Genomic DNA, 21,884 nt, shown 5'->3' with positions numbered 1-21,884 from the left:
ACCATGAGGACAGAGACTGGCTGAGAATCAAGCCAACATGTTAATCACTCAGTTCTGAAAATCCACACTCTCCTGTGGGATTCTTTCTGCCTCACTTAGTTGCTGCTTCTTGCTCTTGCAAGTGAGTTTCTTCTCTATCAGAACACTACAGATTGGAGGACTCAGGGCTAGTTGTGGCTTCTTGTAATCTCCATGTACTCTATTGTTCTCTATACAGCTAATTCAACCCCATGGCTTTAAATACTATCAGTGTGCTAATGTCTCCAGGGTTGACCTAGTCCCTGAATTCCATGCTCACACATTCAATTATGTACTCGATATTTCCATGTAAGACATCTCAAAAACAATATGTCAAAACCAGAAAATTTGTTTCTCCTTCTAAAATCAGTTCATTCTCTAGTATTCCACAACCTGGTAATACAAAACGTAAAGATATCATGGTTAAGCACACAGACTCTGAAGCCGATAAAGCTTCACATAGAGGCTGTAATTTAACAACAAAGTAAGGTTAATCTGTCCGTCCCTCTCTTCCCTTGTCTGTACAATAGGGATGAGAATAGTACCTATCTTGTAGGGTTGTTGTGGGGTTCAAATGAGGTAATATATGTAAAGAGGTTAGAGCCATGACTGCTATATAATAAAAACTTTATACGCATAAGTTGTTATTATTATATGATAAATTGTCACCTACTCAATTGCTTAGGGCCATTTTTGCAATTACAGGGATTTTTTATTTCTTCTTTTCCCTCATATCCCAAACCAAATTCATCAGCACATTCTTGCAGTTCTACCGCCCCAATATATCTCAAATCCTTCCGCTTCTCCTATCCCCATTAGTATACCCTGGCCCAGGTCACTGCCATGTCTCACCTGGACACTGGAAGAGTCCTCCTTCTAACTGGTCTCATTGTTTCCACTCATACCTTGCCCCTGAATCCAGCTTCATTGAGCTTCTAGAGAGAACTTAAGAAGTGTAAATCAAAGCATATCCCTTCCTGTTTGATGCCTTTCAATGGCTTCCCTTGCACTGAGAATAAACCTTACTATCTGGCCAAGAAAGACCTACATTAATTGCCTAGCCTTTCTCTCTGACCTTGTCTCCTGGCCTGTGTTGTCTCTTAGCTGACCTTTCTGCTTCTGAAAAGTGCAAGTTCAGCTCTGTCTTGGGCATTTGTAGATGATAGCTCCTCTCCCTGGAGTACCCTTCCCCAGGCCTTCCCACAGTCCGTTCCTTTCATTTACGTGTCAGCTCAAGTGTCTCTTCCTTTGACATGACGTTCCCGACCCAGCTGAGGAAGGATCTCCATCCACTCCTAGTAATTCCAAATCACCTTTGTTATTTCCTTCATATTATCCTCATGCTTTGAAATTATCTTGTTTCTTTGTTGATTGCCTTGTTTATTATCTTCCTTTCTTTGACTCTACTAAAATGTAAGCTTCATGAGAAGAGAGGTCTTGTGCGTATTGCCTGTGACCCTACCCATCTGTTCATTTTTGCCACCTCTCATATTCTCACTCCCATCCCTAGTCAGATGAGATTCCTTCTCTGAATTCTTCTTGCTGTCATGTTACCTGTTAATACTTGTAGAATGCCACTTGTCACACTGTATTGAAACCTTTGACTCCCTTGTCTGATGCTCCCACCAAATCAAAGGCTCCTTGAGAGCAGGGATTATACCTTGTTGATCTTTGTATTGCCAACATTTAAAGGACAGCTTAGAACACAATAGGGGCTCAAAAGAGTCTAGTGGACGAATTAAACATGATTTATTACATGCAGCAGAAGTTTTGTCAAGTTTGTCAGAATGAAAAGAGGCATTATCAGTTCTTTGAGGATAAAAGTAGTAATTCTCATATTAAGAGATGTTTTGAGGATGATTCTCGCTATTAATCTGTGGCAGAAGACTGCTTTGAGGAACATGGCATACGTTTGCTTTTTCTCCATATCTCTGAATAGATGTTAGCTCTTATAGACAGCTATTTATTTCTTTTAACCACTTGTAATTTTCCAGTCAACAACTTCTAAAAGAGGCAGTAGAAGTATGTTTTATTAGTTTCAGAATAGATTTTTTTTAAGAGTCTGGCTCCATTCTTGGAAAGGTTGAGTTTATAACTTATTTTTAGAAATTTCTGTTCTTAAAACATAAAACAGCTCTGTTTGTTGGTGGTGCTTAATCTATTTTGTTGCTATTCTGCTTTCCCCACAACTGTGCTTTCTAAATTCTGACACATTCCATGATCCTCAGAAATATATTGGCTGTGGCCATTTGGTTAAATGCATGGCCTAACGTGTCATTTTCACCAGACCAATCACCAGCTGGGTAATGATACAGATTATATTATCATAGAGCAAAATGGCCTATGGGGCACTTTGGGTGCACTGTTTTCTTAATCCTTAAAATAATCCCATGAGGCAGCATGAGCATTTTCTCACTCGTTAGCCTGACATTCAGGGAGTCCTTAACTGGCCTTTTACTCTCATCAATCCTAACCTAAAATTCAGCATATAGTAGGTGTTCAACAAGAGTTTGTCAAATAAATGACTGAATAAGTTTAAAAATCCATCTCTCATTACCCTTTGACATGTATGCCTCCTTCAAGATCAGTCTATTTTTTTAAAAAGCCCCCAGCAAGAGACAAGCTTATTTCTGCTTTCATGTCCTTCTGTGTGCCAGATTGTCCATCTGCTATGTCTTCTCTACTCTTTTATTTCAAGATAAATTACATATTTTCTTCATGATCTCCTCTGCTCTACTAAGTCTTGCATGGCCACTGTAGCCCACACTGAATATTCCCTTTTGGTTAATTTCCCAGTGTGATTGAAGATTGCCTATAAATACATGCTGAGCTTTCTCTATGTACCTGATTTTGTGGAAACTATTTACGGTTCTGCTGTTTTATTCTGATATAACTTTCCAAGTGTTTCCTCAAATTTTACTACATTGTGTATTTTACTCATTTAGCCAACAAAGATTTATTTGTTTTACTTATTAAATGTCAGGCTCTGTCCTAAACGTTAAACAGGTGAACATACCATTCTTGATAGGAGGACACAGAAATAAACAAAGAAGTAAACATAAAGGATGTCAGAATAACCAGAACAAACAAGCAAGAGTGGGGGGGTTTCAGGGACTGGGGAAGGGTGGCGACTGGTTTGCTCTTAAAAAAAAGGCTGATCAGAGCTGGGCACAGTGGCTCATTCCTGTAATCCCAGCACTTTGGGAGGCTGAGGTGGGTGGATCACGAGGTCAGGAGATTGAGACCATCCTGGCTAACACTGTGAAACCCTGTCTCTACTAAAAATACAAAAAAATTAGCCGGGTGTGGTGGCGGGCACCTGTAGTCCCAGCTACTTGGGAGGCTGAGGCAGGAGAATGGTGTGAATCTGGGAGGCGGAGCTTGCAGTGAGCTGAGATCACGCCACTGCACTATAGCCTGGGTGATAGAGGAGACTCTGTCTCCGAAAAAAAAAAAAAAAGGGCTGGTCAGGAAAAAGCTCACCAATGAGGTGACATTTTTGCACAGACCTGAAGGATCCTTACAATGACTAAGGAGTAGAGAGTAAAAAGATTATTGATTTTGGTTTTGTAATTTATGTAGATGTAGAAACAGGCTTGGGGATGTTAAATATTTTTAGTAGCATCACATAATTATCATGAAAGAAGTTAAAGCCATGATCTAGAAGATTTTACAATTCTCTGATTCACCTGTTGTGCCTTATTTTCTCTCAGGTAAGCTTCTTAGTTATCTGGTTACTTTTAACAAATGGCAGAAACAACTTCTTAACTATGGAAGATTATGTTCTTTTGATTTACCAAATTATTTATCCATATATGCAGAGAATATATTTTCTGAATGAAAAATTGGGCAGCAAACTCTGAAAAGTTCTAACATGCTCAGAGGGACAATGGGACCACATAATTGAAGTTGGCACCAAACCATGAATATCTGGTCATCATAATAATATAGGTGCCTTGGACATAACAGCAAGCACTAACCACAAAGTAATGGTGTACTTTGCCCGTAAGAAAGAAACAAATGTGTGACTGAAATCAGCTTTTCTCACTCTGTTGCATGGAATATATAGTATTTCCTCAACATATTAGTTTTCCTGTTTTAAACTTACAAAAGTGTTTTCTTATTTAACAAGTTTAAGAAAATGGTGCAAACTATATTTTCTGTATGGGGAATTATAAAGCCCATTAGAATGTTACAGGTTGGAGAAGTTCCACATTAAAACAACTCTTTAACTTTGTTTAATATGAGTTTCTAGAAGATTGTTTCTTCCAAGAATACATTGGCCTTGTAGGCACTTAGTCAGATCAAATGCCTTTGTTACCTAGAAAACAGTTTGGAAAACACCAGTTCACACAAATGGTTATCTTGAGATGAAGCAGAGCTAGAAAAGCGTATTATTAATGAAGAAGAAGAAAAACAACAACTACTGGATTTCTCTTCAAAGAATAAGAAAAACATTTAAGGAAGCAAAATGCTGATATGATATATATGTTTGGAGGAGATTAGAAGAGATTTTAATAAGCATACAGATAATAATTTTTATGTTTGCTATTTGTATTTATTGAAACAAAGTGAATGTCGTAAGTGTGAAATGCACTGAAGAGACATCTCAGATTGCTGCTTCCTGCTCACCTCATCTACTGAAAAAACATGGTGTGTCACCACAGTGACTTGCCTTTACCCACAAGTGAGGAACTCAGTTTTATTTCCTAGATAAAATGGAAGTGCCAACGATATTCACTTTTTTTCTGTTCATCTGTAACATCTTGGGAATGACCAATGACACTTTCCTACTGAGAAAGAAAACTTTTCATGGTAGTAGTAACCACAGATTTGGATGATGACTCACATTATTACATTAGTAACATCTTTTGTTCTATACTCCACACAAGGAAAAAAGTGCTGAATGCAAAACCACAACTTCAGCTGTCGGTGGAAATGATAGTTAATGGTGCTTTGCTGCTACGCTGGGGGCCAATTCTTGGTAGAGAGGATTATCTTGAATGTGGTTTCTAAATCAATAGATAAGTATGAATTGTGGCACAAATTATATAATATAATTGATTATCATACTTTTAAAATAGATTGAATCTTTTTTGTAAGAGAAATCTGGTTGTAAATTATATTAAAAATAAAATTTTATCAATAAATATATATGTAGATATATATAAGTTATAAACAACTCAGAAGGCCCCTAGATATGGAATCAATTAATGCTTTCTATAAGTTATTTCAAAGGCTAACTCTAAATTATAGTGGGAATAATTTTGGGCTTCAGAGTATGAATTTGGAAATCCTAAAGCCTATATTGGAGAGTTATGATAATCAAAATGGCCAAGACAAGTCCTAGGAGACAATAGCATTTAGTTGAGTGCCTTTAAGAAAATCTAGATTTGTCAAATAGCTGGTCAATTTTCACAAACATAGCTGAAACAAAATATATTTCAGAATAACATAGGCTTTCTGTGACCATTTCTACACTTTTAAAGTTCAATGTCTAAAAATGTTGGGATGACCTTTTTTTCCCCTCAAGTATCACTTAAAAGAAAGCTTTTAGGCATATAATTCACTTAGATTTTTAATTTATCAATAGTTTTTAAAATAATCTTCTCTGAGAGTGTTGTCAAGGTAAATTCTAAAATGTATTGTTTTAAATTTGTCATGTAACAGGACATTTTACTTCAGAGCTCACAATTGGTGACCATAATATAAAATGTAAAAGAAAAATAAATCCTTTACTACTAATGTGAATTTATTAGTGTCACCACTGAAGCAGCTACAGATAATGATGCTGCCAACAGAAATTTTAGGTGGATTGTGATAAGCATTTCGAAGCAAGTTTTGCCTATTTTCCATAAGCAAATTTCCCGATTAATGAATCAATACTCCTTTAAGTGGCCCATTCTTTTCTTTTTGGATAACGATTTTGAAGGAGAGCTTTCTAAGACATATTACATAGGTTCCTCTTACAATAAGTTTACTCTACGTCTCTGAACTTCAGTTCCTCCTCACTGAAATGAATACTTTCAATTCAGAGACTCCTAAATTCCCTCCTAGCTCTCATATTTCCTCCTGGCTGTAGGCATGTTGGTGTGTGAGCATGGGTCATATTCACTTCTTCCTTTCTGTGTGTGGTTTCTCTTTCTTAGGATCCCTTCTTCCGATGGCCTCATCTGTTGGTATTCATGCAGACTTGGACATCCTCTTCCCCAGGGTTTCCTGAAGAAGCCCAGAGCTCTTATTCCTCTGGGAAATAGGACCATCACTCCCTCAACCTCCTGGTAACCACAGGCAGGATTGAAGAAGGGACCCGTAACTTTGTGTCCCTGGTAGGATCTTCAATGTTCACAGCCTCCCCATGACTCTCAGCTTTGAGACTACCAAGGATAATCCCGTGATGCTCTTTATGCTTGTTTAGGACGGAGGGCCCAAGAAGCCCAGGACATCCAGGTGACCCCTCCATCCCAAGGCTTTCATTTCCATGATGGCACTGCACTTCCTTTCCCCTCACTTCATCTTCCACCTATCTCCAGCTTCTGAAACGCTTTCAGTGTGTCCCCTGAACTCACTGTCAGTCACCAGCAAGATCCCTTGTATCTTTAACACTTTCTCTGAACTTTGCTTTCTTACTGTAACTGACCTGACTGTCCCTTGGAGACCTGGTTCCTTTGCAGATTTCTCTAGATGCATCTGTTTTCTTTCCCTTTTCTTTTGCACCTTGGGCATGTAGGCGGAGGTCGTTTAAGTACCATTCTTGTGTTTCATCAAGGCACACCCCATTCTCCCTCTCTTCTTCTTGAAACTCTTTAGTGTCTTCCTGCTTTAAATATCCTATCATCAGACTACATTATCCACCAATCCCCATGGTCATCATGTACTGATCCCTCAGGTGCTCCTCCTCATTCTAGAAAGATTTTACCTATTGCTCACTGTCACACTCTCCAACACCACCTCATATCATACACTTCAATATGTGTACATGTGGTACTTCAAACACGCTGGTCTCTCCATTTCTGATCTCCCTTCCACTCAGATCTTGCCCTTTATCTTACTTTAGCCAATTCTTCCCATTGGGAGGATCCTAGAACTTGCATTGTAATAGCAACAGCCCCCATTCCCCACATTATCTCAATGACATGACTCCTACTCTATGACTTTTCAGCTTGCCCTTTCTATAACCCACTCTAGCTGTCATTAAATTCCAATGGAATTGAAAAAAAACATTATTCCTAGCATCTTTTCACTGTTCCTCTCCACTTTATGTCTTTACTTCTCTCATTATCGAGCCTCAATTCCATGGTCTGTCATTTGTTCTTGTCTTCCTTCATCGTATTTTCCTGGAAAAACTCCAATCAATCATGGCTAAATCCAACTCTCTGCTGTCTACCCTGAGCTTTGCACTGGATGACAGTTTCTTAAGTTGTAGTGGAAATACTTTTAAATACTTTTAAATAGGATTCACATTACAAACTAAGGTTATCAAGTCCTGGCATGTGCCAATAAAGATGATTATCATCATCAACAACATCGTAGTTCACTATATGCCTGGTAGAGCTCTAAGTGTTTCATAAACGTCAACAACACTTTATTGATTGATTGATTTTTTGAGACAGGGTCTCACTCTGTTACCCAGGCTGGAGTGCAGCCTTACCATCTCAGCTCACTGCAGCCCCGACTTCCTGGGCTCAAGTGATCCTCCCACCTCAGCCCCCCAAGTAGCTGGGACTACAGGTGCAAGGCACCACACCTGGCTAATTTTTGCATTTTTTGTTGAGACAGAGTTTTGCCTTGTTGCTTAGGCTGGTCTCAAACTCCTGAGCTCAAGTGATCCACCTGCCTTGGCCTCCCAAAGTGCTAGGATTACAGGCATGAGCCACCCAACAACACTTATTCTTTACAGCAACTCTATGGGATAGGTTCTATTTTCTTCCCTACTTTTAATTGAGGAAAGTAAGATCCTAAAAAGCTAAGTAACTTGCCCATTGTCACACAATTAGTGAAGATGGAACTAGGATTTTAACCAGAGTTTTTTGTCTGGGCTTTAAATTGCTAACCCCTACTGCCTCCTGACTTAGGATCCACTCAAGGAAAAAAAAAAAAAAAAAAAAAAAGGGCATGAATCAAACAAAAAGAAAAGAAAAAAAAGATAGGTAGATGTACTTATGTAACAACATTATATTAAGTGAAACCGTGTAAGGAACCAGCATGCCAAGTACTTCGAGCAGGCTCCCTGAAGGTGGTTTCTTGGAGTTATCTTTATGTGTAGCCACATAAACTGATGTGGAGTTTATGCTCCACAAACTCACTGTGCAGATCCCGAGACCTCTTCCCTATTTCTCTGGCTTTGCCCTCCTTTGGTGTGGAACTTTTCTCCCCATTCTTGTCAAGAGAGATCTATGAGCACAGCATTCCCGATCTCCCTCCACCCTCTCCTTCACTTTGCCCTGGGTGGAGTGACTCTTCTGCCTGCTGTGTTTGGGAGGACAAACAGGGCACATGTACCCAGCCCCTTCCACATCTCTCTGCTTTTCCTCCTGGGAGTGACCACCTCTGGGGAGCACTGGCTTTGTCCTGCTCCCCCAGGGTCTTGGAGAGGGTGTCCATCCTGTCCAGCACCAGAAGTTGGTTAAATATTAAATTCTGAGGTTCAGTATTAAGACCCCCATTTGCCCACAAATTAGAGCTACATTCTCTGTTATTTGCTTTATCAGAAAGAGGATAATACTTTGCTTTTCCATTTGTTTCACTCTTTGTCGTATTTTTCAATGGGCACAGAACCAAGAAGAGAAGAGAGATGTTATTTATTGGTTGTTACATTGAACTCCAAAATTCACTCACCTTTCAGGAAGAATTTAAGCATTTCCTTTTTAGACCTCCTCCTCCTCCTCGTTCTTCTTCCTCTTTTCTTCCTTTTCTTCTTCTTATAGGTAATTGCACAATGAAGGAATCCTCTATGGCCATGTTTTCTTCTGCCACATGATGTCGTTGCTGAAGAGTGGCCCTACACAGTGTAATGGGTGAGGCTGGCTCAGTCCTTATATGGCTCCTGAAGCTTGCCAAGGCAGGAGATTTTGGTTTCTTCATGAGGAAGTGCCCAGTGTGCCCCAAGTTTATTTCCCAGCTTGCTGATTTTTTTTTTAAAGACAGGGTCTCATTGTGGTGCCCAGGCTGGATTTGAACTCCTGGGCCTTCATATTCCTCCCACCTCAGCCTCCCAGGGAGCTGAGACTACAGGTATGCACCACCATGCCTGGCCAACTTTGCTGTTCTTAACACTCAGCTTGTTCAGTCTTCACACCTGGCCACCTCTCAGATCCTCTTGGCCCCGGGAACACTTCTTCAGAACTGGTTCCAGCATCTGGCCCCTCGTGCACCCAACCATTTTCCTTTGTCTTGAGATCCAACCCTTTTAAGTAACCAAAATACAAGGGGACTGCTTGTTCCTCTTATTTTGTTCTTGCTAGGTAATGGTGATATTTGCCCTATGTAAACTCTGTCTGGCTGCTCATCTGCAAAATAGAAATAAAAATAGCACCTATTTCATAGAATTGTCAGAGGGTTAAATGAGTTAATGCATGTAACTGTCATATAGTAAGCATTCATTAAATAATTTGACAATAATTGTTATTATAATATCTTGTTAGAGGAGAGGCAACGTCCTCACTCTGTAATATATAATTGACAGAGAAACCAGCTACGTGTACATGAAGGGTGGTTGTAGTGGATTGAATAGGGTCCTCCCCAAATTCATTAGGGTAAACCCTAATCCAATGACTGATGTCCTTATAAGAAGAGGGAAATTTGGCACAGATACACATAAATGGAAGGAAGTTGGGCATGTGAAGATGGAAGCAGAGAGTGGAGTTGTGCTGCCACAAGCCAAGGAGTGCCAAGAATAGGCAGAAGCCAGAATTGGTAAGGAAGCATTCTTCCCTAGAAGGAAGCATGGGAGCATGGTGCTACCGACACCTTGGTTTCAGGCTTCTAGCCTCCAGAACTGAGAGAGAACAAATTTCTGTTGTTTTAAGCTGCCTGGTTTATGGTGATTTGTTGTGACAGCTATAGGAGAATAATGCAGTGGGAATGACAAAGTATTAGAAATTAATATTTACTAAATCAGCCCTGGAATCTCACCTATAAATATATTACCCTAATACCACTTCCATTATTAGTTTGGAAAAATAACATAAAGGTCATGTTTTAAATCCTTTTGTTTTAAGCCAGGTATAATAAAGATCATCTTTCTAAATCACTCCTGCCTCCAGCATGGCTTCCAGAAAATTAAGACCTTCAGGAAATTACTTATGGAATAAGCAAGCGAGATGGTCAAAAATAAAGATGTATTATTCCCATTAATCTAGACTGGACCATGTAGGTTTATCATCTGTGATAAGTCCACACCCCAAAATGAATAAGCCGCTTGGGTTCTGTGTGCTTTGATCCTTTTACTGATGACCCCAAAAGAGTTTCCTTTGGGAGAAAGGAAGATACCAGATGGGGAAACATCCAGGGCATGGGATGCACCACAAGTGGACTAACTCAGCCAAAAGAAACAGGAGGAAATGGAGTGCTTCAAAGGTGGGTGAAAAGTGTAAGGAGAAGCAACGGCCAAGAGTGAAAGGGCTAGAGATTTACCAGGGGGCGGGATCCCGAGAGGGCAGGGACTAGAAATTGGAGGGGCCAGAGGTTTATGGAAGGCATGTTGATAGCACTTGTAAAATCATATTATATGTGCTTTATTTTTTATTTTTTGAGCACTTTAAGGTTTATAGAAAATTTGAGCAGAGTAGTGTTCTCCTATCCCCCTCCCTATTTTCCCCTGTTACTAGCATCTTGGATTAGTGTAACATTTGTTACACTTGATGAGACAATTTTGATATGTTATTAACTAAAGTTCATCGTTTACATCAGGGTTCATTCTTTGTATTATACATTCTATGGGTTTTGATACATGTATCCACTATTACAGTATCATACAGAATAGAATTTGTCCTAAAAATCACCTGTGGTCTACCCATTCATCCCTCTCTCCTTTCCCATGAGCTCCATGACAACTACTGATATAATTAATTAATTATAGAGACAATATCTCATTCTGTTGCCAAGACTGGAGTTCAGGCGTGCAATCGATCATGGCTCACTCCAGTCTCCACCTCCTGGGCTCAGGCGATCCTGAGTAGCCTTCCAGATTGGCTTGTTTCACTTTGTAATATGCATTTAATTTTCTTCCATGTCTTTTTGTGGCTTGATAGCTCATTTCTTTTTTGTCACAACATAACATTCCATTGTCTGGATGTATCAGAATTTACTTATTCCCTTACCTATTGAAGGACTTCTTTGTTCCTTCCAAGTTTTGGCAACTATGAATAAAACTGCTATAAATAAAACATTCCTGTGCAGGTTTTTGTGTGGTCATAAGTTTTCAACATATTTGTTTAGATACCAAGGAGTGTGATAGCTGCATTGTATGGCAAAACTATGTTTAGTTTTGTAAGAAACTAACAAATTGTCTTCCAAAGTGGCTGTACCATTTTGCATTCCCATCAGCAATGAATGAGAATTCCTGTTGCTCAACATCCTGGCCAGCATTTAATGTTGTCAATGTTCTGGATTTTTGCCATTCTAATAAGTATCTAGTGGTTGTCTTGTTGTTTTAATTTGTGATTCCCTAATGATATATGATTTTGAGCATCTTTTTCCGTGCTTATTTGTGATCTGTGTATCTTCTTTGGTGATGTGTGTGTTCAGATCTTCTGCCCATTTTAAAATCAAGTTGTTTATTTTCTTATTGTTGAACTTTATGTGTTCATGGTATATTTTGGATACCAGTTGTTCATCGAATATATGTTTTGCAGATATTTTCTTAGTTTGTGGCTTGTCTTTTCATTCTGTTAAAAACCTCTTTTTATTTTTATTTTTTTATCTTTTTTTATTTTTTGAGATGGAGTCTCTCTCTGTCGCCCAGGCTGGAGTGCAGCGGCGCGATCTCCGCTCACTGCAAACTCCGCCTCCCAGGTTCATGCCATTCTCCTGCCTCAGCCTCCCGAGTAGCTGGGACTACAGGCGTCCGCCACCACGCCTGGTAGAGATGGGGTTTCACTGTGCCAGCCAGGATGGTCTTTATCTCCTGACCTCGGCCGCCCACCTCGGTCTCCCAAAAAATCTCATATTTTTTATTCATTAATCATTTATAATAAATTGCATCTGTTATGTGCTAGGCTCTGTGCTAAATGTTGGGATTACAAAGATGAGTAAAACAAAATTTCTTGTCCTGGAAAACTTCCTAGCTTAAAGCATATAAACAAAATTATAAGATAATATGATCAGTACAGTGACGGAGCTATATATAATATATTAAGGGAACACAGGGGATGAGAACTGCATTCAACCTGAGTGAATCATCAAAAGCTTCCTGAGGCTGGGCGTGGTGGCTCACGCCTGTAATCCCAGCACGTTGGGAGGCGAGGCAGGCGGATCACTTGAGGTCAGGAGTTCAAGAACAGTCTGGCCAATATGGTGAAACCCCATCTCTACTAAAAATACAAAAATTAGCCCTATGTGATGGTGCATGCCTGTAATCCCAGCTACTCAGGAGGTTGAGGCAGGAGAATTGCTTGAACCCGAGAGGCAGAGATTGCAGTGAGCCAAGATTGTGCCATTGCACACCACTGCACTCCAGCCTGGGCGACAGAGCAAGACCCCATCTTAAAAAAAAAAAAAAAGCCTCCTGGAACAAGTGATGTCCAACCTGAGTCTTAAAAAGTAGAAGTTATCAGGTCCATCAGCTGACAGTGGGTTCAGCAAGAGCTTGGTGCTGAAATCCAGTTGGCAATGCTGGAGTTTAAAATGGGAGTCAGAGAATGCTGATATGAGGATGGGTGGGTAGGCAGAAGCACAGGGATGGTCTCCTGCAACAAGTTAAATAACTTTCAGGTATGAGTGACTCTTATTTGAGGGAAGGCCTTCCCTAATCAGATTTTCCTTTTGGAAAGAATCCCTGAAAAAATGATGCTCAAGGGGCTACAAGCAGAGATCAAGAGCTAGTTAGGCAGCTATCAGGGTTCAGGAAAGATAATAAGGCTGTTTCCAGGGACGGACAGAAAGCTAAAAATATTAGACAGATTAGGAGATAAAATTGGCAGAACTGAGGAGACTGAGCTGATGTGGGAGAGGTTTCCTCTCGGGGGACTGGATAGAGTTGATGTCACCACCATGGAGAGAAAACACAAGAGGAGGATGCTTAGGGTGGCTAGATTATGTTTAGGGTGACTAAGACAGCTGCTTTGAGAGCCACCTCACACCTGGCGCCTTGTTTATTGGCTTTTTCAGGTGTAACAGTCAAGGTTTGACCAGGAAAACAGAAGCTGCTTTAGGTATTTTATTCCACTTGCAAGGTTGCGTGAGGTTTTAATGTAGGGATTTAGAGCTCGAGAGCTTGATTCAACCATTGTAGGGAGCTGTGGTCAGGCAAGCCACCACCAACAGTGTCAGTCTACAGCACTGAGCTGTGTGCAGGGCTCCTATGCACCCTGTCAGTCTGTAGCACTGAGGTGGAAAATTATCAAAAGCTTGCCAGGAAGCTGTTTTGAACCTCACACCTGTTCATGCTCCTGCCTCTAGAGAATAATGATCTCACTTTCTAAATCTCTTGCAATTGCCTAACTCTAACCAGGAAATATACAAGGAAGAAGATTCTGGGAAATGTAGTTTCTGGTTTCACACATCACAGGGAAGATCTTAAAATGGCTTGTGGGTTCTTTAAGGCTGAGATAAATCAATCAGCTCCTACTGGAAATTCTAATTTATGATTCAGATAGTTGAAACCATAGGACAAGTAAAAACTCCACAGCTGTGAGAGGAGAAGCAGAGGAAGATGCAGGAGGAGAAAGAATGAGACAAATGTGCACAGAAAGTGGAGATGATCAACTATGTAGCACACAACCAGAAAGAGATAGGGAAAGGTCTTGAACCATGGCTGAACTTCCTGCTCTAGATTCTCTGAGCAAAACCTGGGTTCTTAAATAATTTTTTTTTCTTAAGATAGCTTAAGCTGATTTGTAATTCTTCTAAACAAAGGAGTCTTAAGCAAGATAACACCTGCTCTAGGCCGTCTACACCGCAGTGGGCTGGGTGGATCAGAGGTTCTGGAGAGAGGTCTGTCCTAGAGGTAGAGATGGACAGGCTGTCAGCATACAGAAGTAGTAAAACTGTGAGAATGGGCCGGGTGCGGTGGCTCACGCCTGTAATCCCAGCATTTTGGGAGGCCAAGGTGGGCGGATCACGAGGTCAGGAGATCGAGACCATCCTGGCTAACACGGTGAAACCCCGTCTCTACTAAAAATACAAAAAATTAGCCAGGCGCGGTGGCGGGCGCCTGTAGTCCCAGCTACTCGGGAGGCTGAGGCAGGAAAATGGCATGAACCCGGGAGGCGGAGCTTGAAGTGAGCCGAGATTGCGCCATTGCACTCCAGCCTGGGCGACAGAGTGAGACTCAGTCTCAAAAAAAACAAAAAACAAAAAACAAAACTCTGAGAATGGAGAAACTTGGACAATTTTTACTTTACTGAAAGATGCATGATAATGTGGATATTAAAGTAGTTACAAATGGATCTTTACAATATGTTAGGGCTGATGACAAAAAAAAAGACAATTGGTGTTCGACAAACAAATAAAATTGGAGTGTAAAATGAAGTTGGAAGGATGAATAAGATGGACAAATATATAGACAATTATGTCTTATTTGATAAAGGTTATAGAAGGGTATATTTACCTTCAGGAGTGCTTTTCAACTCTTTGAGTTTTGGCATGCTAGTTGGGTATCAATGAAAAAACTCTAATTTTGAGCTTCTTTTTCAGTATGACTAATAATAAGCTCAGTTTTTGTTTGACTCTGAGAATTGCTATACATTTTTATTTACTGGGTTATATTAAATTTTAGCAGGTGCATTTAAATGATAATAAAGCTTTCATCAAAGCAATACTTTCATTTTATTTTTATTTTAGGACAAAGTTACATTCCTATCTTTAAAAGCAGAAATTTCAAAGCTCTAATGACATCCTTCATTTATACATGAATGATGACATATGATCCTGATAGAGTGTGTCTAAATTTTAAATAACCACTTTTTGTGAGGTAATTTGTAAATTACAACTATGTGATGGGCCCTGTTATTTGTCCATCCAGTACCTTTCCTTCCTCTATAGAAACTGGCTTATATGGTACACATGATTTGTGAGGGGGCGTGTTGCCATATTTTTTCTGACTCTTTGGGTGGGAATTCATTTGAACTGTTGGAGCCCCACAGTTGGATTTTCCTGGATGAGTACAGAAGCCTCCTAAATTGGCCTCTCAGTTTCTGCCGTCCCATTAGAGCCAAATTTCCATTTGCTGACCACAGTGATCCCATTAAAATATATCTCAGATCATGTCACTCTCTTGTTCAAAACCCAGTAGAGAGTACCCCATTTCCTCTAGAATAAAACCCAAAGTGCTTTCTGGGGGCATGATCTGGCCCCTGGTTATCTTTCCAACCCCACTGCCTGCTCCTCAGGTCCAGACACATGACCCCTGCTATGACTCAGCCCTCGCTGAAGGGGCGTCTGTCTTGGCTTTTTCCATTTGGCTCTTCTCTGCCTGGGACATGGTTCCCAGTCGTGTCCATGACTCCCTCACCACCTTCAGTCAGGTCTCTGCTCAAATGTTCTTTCCTCAGAAAAGCCTTCCCCAACCCCCCTATCTAAAATAGCACTATTCCATTCTCCTGCTTTCCTTTTTCAAATCATAATCACAACCTGACATTGTATTACACAATTACGTGTTTGTTTATGTTAATCTTCTCCACTAGAATGTAAGGCCCATGGGGACAGGAGTTTTGTCCCTTTTTTGTTAGTTCTTGCTGTTTCTTCAGTGCCTAGAAGAATGTCTTGCACATCAACAAGTATTTTTTAATAGGCTTTATTTTTTTTGAGCACTTTTAGGTTCACAGCAAAATTAAAAGGAGAGTACAGAGATTTTCCGTATGCCCTCTGTCCCCTACACATATACAGCCTCTCCCCATAATCAACATCTCCCATGAGAGAGGTACACTTGTTACAACTGATGAACCTACAATGGCATCATCATCATCCAAAGTCCATGGTTTACACTCTCAGTGTTGAAACTCCTATGGGTTTGAACAAAGGCAGAATGTGTATCTCTCATTCTGAGTCCCACACAAAGTGTTTGCATGTCCTAAGAATGCTCTGTGTTCACCTTTTCATTCCTCTTGCCAACCTCTGGCAACCACTGATCTTTCTTTTTCAGACCGTCATATGGTTGAATCATGCAGTGTGTAGTCTCTTCAGACTGGTTTTTCTCACTTAGTGATATGTATTGAAGGTTCCTCCATGTCTTTTTATTGCCTGACAGCTCACTTCTTTTTAGTGCTGAATAACATTCCACTGTATGGATACACCACAGTTATGAATCCATTCATCTGCTGAAGGATATCATGGTTACTTCCAACTTTTGGTAACTATGAATAAAACTACTATAAACATCTGTGTGCAGATTTTTGTGTGGACATAAGACTTCAACTCCTTTGGGTAAATACAAAGGAATGTTGTGATTGGTGGCTGGTATAGTGAGAGTAAGGTTGGTTTTATAAGAAACTGCAAAACTGTCTTCCAAAGTGGCTGTACCTTCAGTCAGAGTTCCTGATGCTCCACATCTCAGCCAGCATTTGGTGTTGTCAGTGTTCCAGATTTTTGCCATTTCATAATTGGTGTGTGGTTATCTTGTTGTTTTAATTTGCATTTCCGTGATGATATAAATATGTAGCTCAGCAAGTATTTGATGAATTAGTGCAGTGTTTCAAATTAAATGCCTTACTGGCTAACTTACCTTCCAGCTGGTGAATGCTGCTCTGTGGGAGGCAGGATTGACATTGTCTCACAAAGAGAAGCAGAAGTGACAGCTAGAGAGACAAATCCTGTCAACACTTGAGTACCTGTCTCTGAGATCCTTTCTTTGATCAAAATAGTGTGACTGGAATTTTCGTCACTTGTCACCACAAAAGTCCTGGCAAATGCAACTTGTTGGTATACTGACACTAATGCCGAAAAATAAAGGATGTAATAAAAACTGAAAAAAAATACGAGGGAATAATTAATAACTTCTCATAGCAGATACTACCTGCCTTGCCAACATCCTCTCAGCAGCCTCCCTCTCTCTTCTTACCCTCTGCCTGTGACTGTAACAGTTCACTATTCTTGGCCTAAGGGCTTCTTTCTATTTGCACATGAGGAAGACTGGAAGAGCTAGGGGTTTAATGCCCTGGGAGCAGTGCTCAGACAGTGCTAAAGATAGTCGCAGGATAGATACCCCAACTTCTTCGTCCCTTGGGCAGGATAACTTTGGAGTATGGGCTACACCATCACCCAGAGGTCTATAGTGGGCTGAGTCTCAGTTGACTACAGTAGCTCCCTTTGGGAACCACCCTGAACTGACTTCCTTCCCTTCCCTGAATCTCTTTGCCTCTTTTCTACTGGTGCTTCCTAGAATCACCACCAAAAAAAAAAAAAAAAAAAAAAAAAATCCTTGTCTCAAGCTCTGTTTCTGAGGTAACCCAACCTCAGTTTCTATATGTAAAATATTTCAATTTAACCTGAACAAATACGTTAAACATGAAGAAATGTACAAATACAACTTCTAAATCAGGTTACAAGGGGAAAAAACCCATAAAATGGAAATAAAAATGATGAGCACACATTGTGCTTGCTATATGCCAAGTATTATTCCAAGAGCTGCACCTATAACTCATTTGAATGCCACAAAAAACCTGTGAAGTAGAGTCCAGAGACTTTAAGGAGCTTGCCTAGATTCACACAGTTTACACAGCTGGTAAAAGATGGAGCCTGGACTCAAACTCAGTCTTGCTCCTTTGTCTGTGCTGTTTGTTAACCATGATACTATCATAGAGATGTTTTAAAAAGGTGATTTATTAGTAATGACATGATATCATGAAAGTATTATGCCCAGTTACGTTGTTTATATGAATAGTGCAGAAAACGAATAACATTTGATGTCATTATAATCTCAAAGAAGACAGGATCCTCATATAAACAGGAGCAGTTATGAGATAAACACATTTTAAAAAAATCCCTTTAAATGGATGTCAGTTCATGAAAGTGATTTGTCATTAATGTCCAACAGTGAATGACTATGAACAGCAGCTTTTGAGATTGGCAGCAACACAGCTTTTAGGAAAACAGAGGGCAGGCATAGTTTAAAGCTAACATCAGCATGTGTAATGAGGTATCATCCTATTCCCTATGTGGCTTGGGCACTAACTTGCAGCTGAAGAATAGAGATCTGTTTGGGCTTGCAGCCCTGGCTAAGTGGCCCTGCTGGTTCCACCCCCCAGGTCTGATGGTCAAGAATTATTGGATACTTCATGTAAAGCACTCAGCCAGGCACTTTGAGATAGATGAAGAAGACTAAGAGGCAGTGTATACTCTCTAGGACCTTAAAACCTAGTGAGGAAGAAAAGCACATGAGGATAACTTGGACTTTTTTTCTTCTATGAGAAAAACATCTGCTAAGGTTATTCAGAGCACTCAGCTTCATATGGATTTATAGATGTTGATGCAATTTTTACTCCTTGGCTTCAGCTATTGAAGCTGTGGCAGCAGGTGTGATTACCTCAGAAGAGCGAAGGTGCAAAACAAACTCTTGAGGTCTTGGGAGCTCTGCAGGTGGTTTCCTTGCAGTTCTTCAAATAAAAGGAAGTCTAAGAGCTTCCTGACTCTGTGATAGAGAATGCTACCATGCAAGGCCATCACTTGAAGCCTTTGCTCTTTGCAGAGGCAGAAGCGTCCCTGAGTGCATTGAGACGCTGGGCTGAAGAGAGGAATGACATCAGCACCAGGTGGGGGAGAAGAGCGATTTCCTTTTTTCTCAGGGTGACCCACAGGAAGGACATGGGAAGTTAGGTCAGAATTGGCTTGACACCTCTGTCCTGGGAAATCCTATCAGGTGACTAAGAAGAAAACAACCCACCAAGTTACTGCTCTTTGCTGAGAGATGGAAGGCACCTTGGGGGAAACCCCTGACCACAGGCCAATAGAACAGAATGTTGTTAGTCTTGCTGAAAAAGCCAACCAGAAAAATACTTCTTCAAATTCACCTGGGGTGACAAGAAATATTTCCCATTCTTGGGTTCTTTCACTTTCCTAATGGAAGCATAGATTGAACACTTTGTGAAATGTCATTTAGATTTTCCCTCTTGTGATTGGCTTTATTTTTCTTTTTAGGAAAAAAAGACAGAGTGCAGGGCATACTTTTTTTGTGGTTGATAGGATTCCTAATGCAACCATAAATATGACCAGCATATAAGTCATGATCTATGATTCTAATTAGCAAATGATGTTTCTAATTTTCAAATAGGACAAGTTATATATCATTAAGTTTTGGGATGCCTAATCTTTTTTATTCCATCAATTTTTATTTTAAGTTCTGGGATACACGCACAGGATGTACAGGTTTGTTACATAGGTAAATGTGTGCTATGGTGATTTGCTGCACAGATCAACCCATCACCTAGATATTAAGCCCAGCATCCATTAGCTATTCTTCCTGATGCTCTTCCTCACCCCACTTCCCCAACAGGCCTCAGTGCGTATTGTTCCCCCCATGTGTCCATGTGATCTCATGGTTCAGCTTCCACTTGTGAGTGAGAACATGTGGTGTTTGGTTTTCTGTTCCTGTGTTAGTTTGCTGAGGATAACAGCTTACAGTTCCATCCATGTTCTTGCAAAGGACATGATCTCATTCCTTTTTATGGCTGCATAGTATTCCATGGTGTATATTTATACCACATTTTCTTTATCCAGTCTATCACTGATGGGCATCTGGGTTGATTCCATGTCTTTGTTATTTTGAATAGTGCTACAATGAACATATGTGTGCATGTGTTTTTATAATAGAACGATTTATATTCCTTTGGGTATACACCCAATAATTGGATTGCTGGTTCAAATGGTATTTCTGTTTCTAGATCTTTGAGGAATTGCTACACTGTCTTCCACAATGGCTGAACTAATTTACATTCCCACTAACCATCTAAAAGCATTCCTTTTTCTCTGCAACCTCACCAGCATCATTTTTTCTTGACTTTTTAATAATCACCATTCTGACCAGTATGAGATGGTATCTGATTGTTATTTTACGTTTCTCTAATGACCAGTAATGTTGAGCTTTTTTCATGTTTGTTGGCTGCATGCATGTCTTCTTTTGAGAAGTGTCTGTTCATATCCTTTGCCTACTTTTTAATGGGGTTGAGTTTTTTTTTAATGTAAATTTGTTTAACTTCTTTGTAGACTCTGGATATCAGACCTTTATCAGATGGCTAGATTGCAAAAATTTTCTCTCATTCTATAGGATATCTGTTCACTCTGATGATAGTTTCTTTTGCTGTGCAGAAGCTCTTTATTTTAATTAGATCCCATTTGTCAATTTTTGCTTATGTCGCAATTGCTTTTGGTGTTTTTGTCATAAAATCTTTGTCCATGCCTATCTTCTGAATGGCATTGCCTGGATTTTCTTCTAGGGTTTTTATAGTTTTGGGTTTCACATTTAAGTCTTTTATCCATCTTGAGTTAATTTTTGTATAAGGTTTAAGGAAGGGTCCAGTTTCAATTTTCTGCATATGGCTAGCCTATTCTCCCAGCACCATTTGTTAAATAGGGAATATGTTCCCCCTTGCTTGTTCTTGTCAGATGAGATGGTTGGGGATGCCAAATCTTAATTAAAGAAACTGACACATGTTTAGAGTTGCCCGAAGTAAAAAAAAAAAAAAAAAATCTGTGCTGCAATCTAAAAGAAGCTACCCTCTTTGAAGAAGAAAAGAGATAAGAACTTTAGCTTTCTTACTTAGCTTTATGATACCCATTGTCTTTCTAAGTTAAAAGATTAGGAAAAAACCTTTAAATGCCAGTTACCACAAATTCTTTTGGAATTAGGGAAATGATAGCTAAAATTATAGCTAAAATAATCATGCAAACAAATAAATTAAAACAAAAAAGAAAAAAACATTAGAATGCAAAAAACAAAACAAAACAAAACAAAAAACCCAAATTAAAGTTCGATAAATAGCAAATAAACAGTGGCTTTATAGGTTTTTCAAATTTAAAAAGTCTTAAGAAGGCAATCCCAACAAGGAAGTATTATAAACATGAAAGGAATAGGTTTTTGGGCAATATAAGTCTGAGTAGGCAGTGACAGTGTTTGCTCTAAAGCCATTAAAGTAAATTTAAGAATTTACTTTTTTTTTTTTTTTTTTTTTTTTGAGACAGAGTCTCACATTGTTGCCTGGGCTGGAGTGCAGTGCCGTGATCTCGGCTCACTGCAACCTCTGCCTCCTGGGTTCAAGTGAATCTCTTGCCTCATTCTCCTGAGTAGTTGGGATTACGGGTGCCTGCCACCACATCCAGCTAATTTTTTGTACTTTTAGTAGAGACGGGGTTTCACTATGTTGGCCAGGCTGGTCTCGGACTCCTGACTTCGTGATTCGCCTGCCTTGGCCTCCCAAAGTGCTGGGATTACAGGCGTGAGCCACTGCGCCCAGCCAAGAATTTACTTTATATGTAATACATGTATATATTTTAGAGACAGAGTTGCTCAGGCTGTTGCCCAGGCTGGAGCACAATGACGTGATCACAGCTCAGTGCAGCCTTGAATTTTTGGGCTCAAGCGATCCTCCCACCTTGGTCTCTTGAGTAGTTGGGACTACAGGCACAACACACCATGACCAGCTAATTAAAAAAAATATTTTTTTTTGATACAAGGTCTCAATATGTTGCCTAGGTTGGTCTTGAATTCCTGGCTT

At 39.9% G+C, this 21,884-nt stretch overlaps 1 long non-coding RNA gene across 6 annotated transcripts in view; it reads right to left on the bottom strand.

Annotated features, from left to right (window-relative positions):
- LOC107966622 (uncharacterized) overlaps positions 1–21,884 on the bottom strand; it is a 216,643-nt gene that overhangs the window by 7,141 nt on the left and 187,618 nt on the right. For 3 of the 6 annotated variants that reach the window (XR_010148072.1, XR_010148073.1, XR_010148076.1), the window contains one exon: positions 8,857–9,527. The exons of the other annotated variants lie outside the window; for them this stretch is intronic. This is a non-coding gene — a long non-coding RNA (uncharacterized LOC107966622). The remainder of the gene's footprint in view (positions 1–8,856; positions 9,528–21,884) is intronic. 6 annotated transcript variants of the gene reach the window in all.

Source organism: Pan troglodytes, chromosome 10 (genome assembly GCF_028858775.2).
Source record: "Pan troglodytes isolate AG18354 chromosome 10, NHGRI_mPanTro3-v2.0_pri, whole genome shotgun sequence".
In the NCBI taxonomy this organism is placed as follows: domain Eukaryota; kingdom Metazoa; phylum Chordata; class Mammalia; order Primates; family Hominidae; genus Pan; species Pan troglodytes.
The sequence above is the reverse complement of the archived record's forward strand: the minus strand, read 5'-3'. Positions and strand labels throughout refer to the sequence as shown.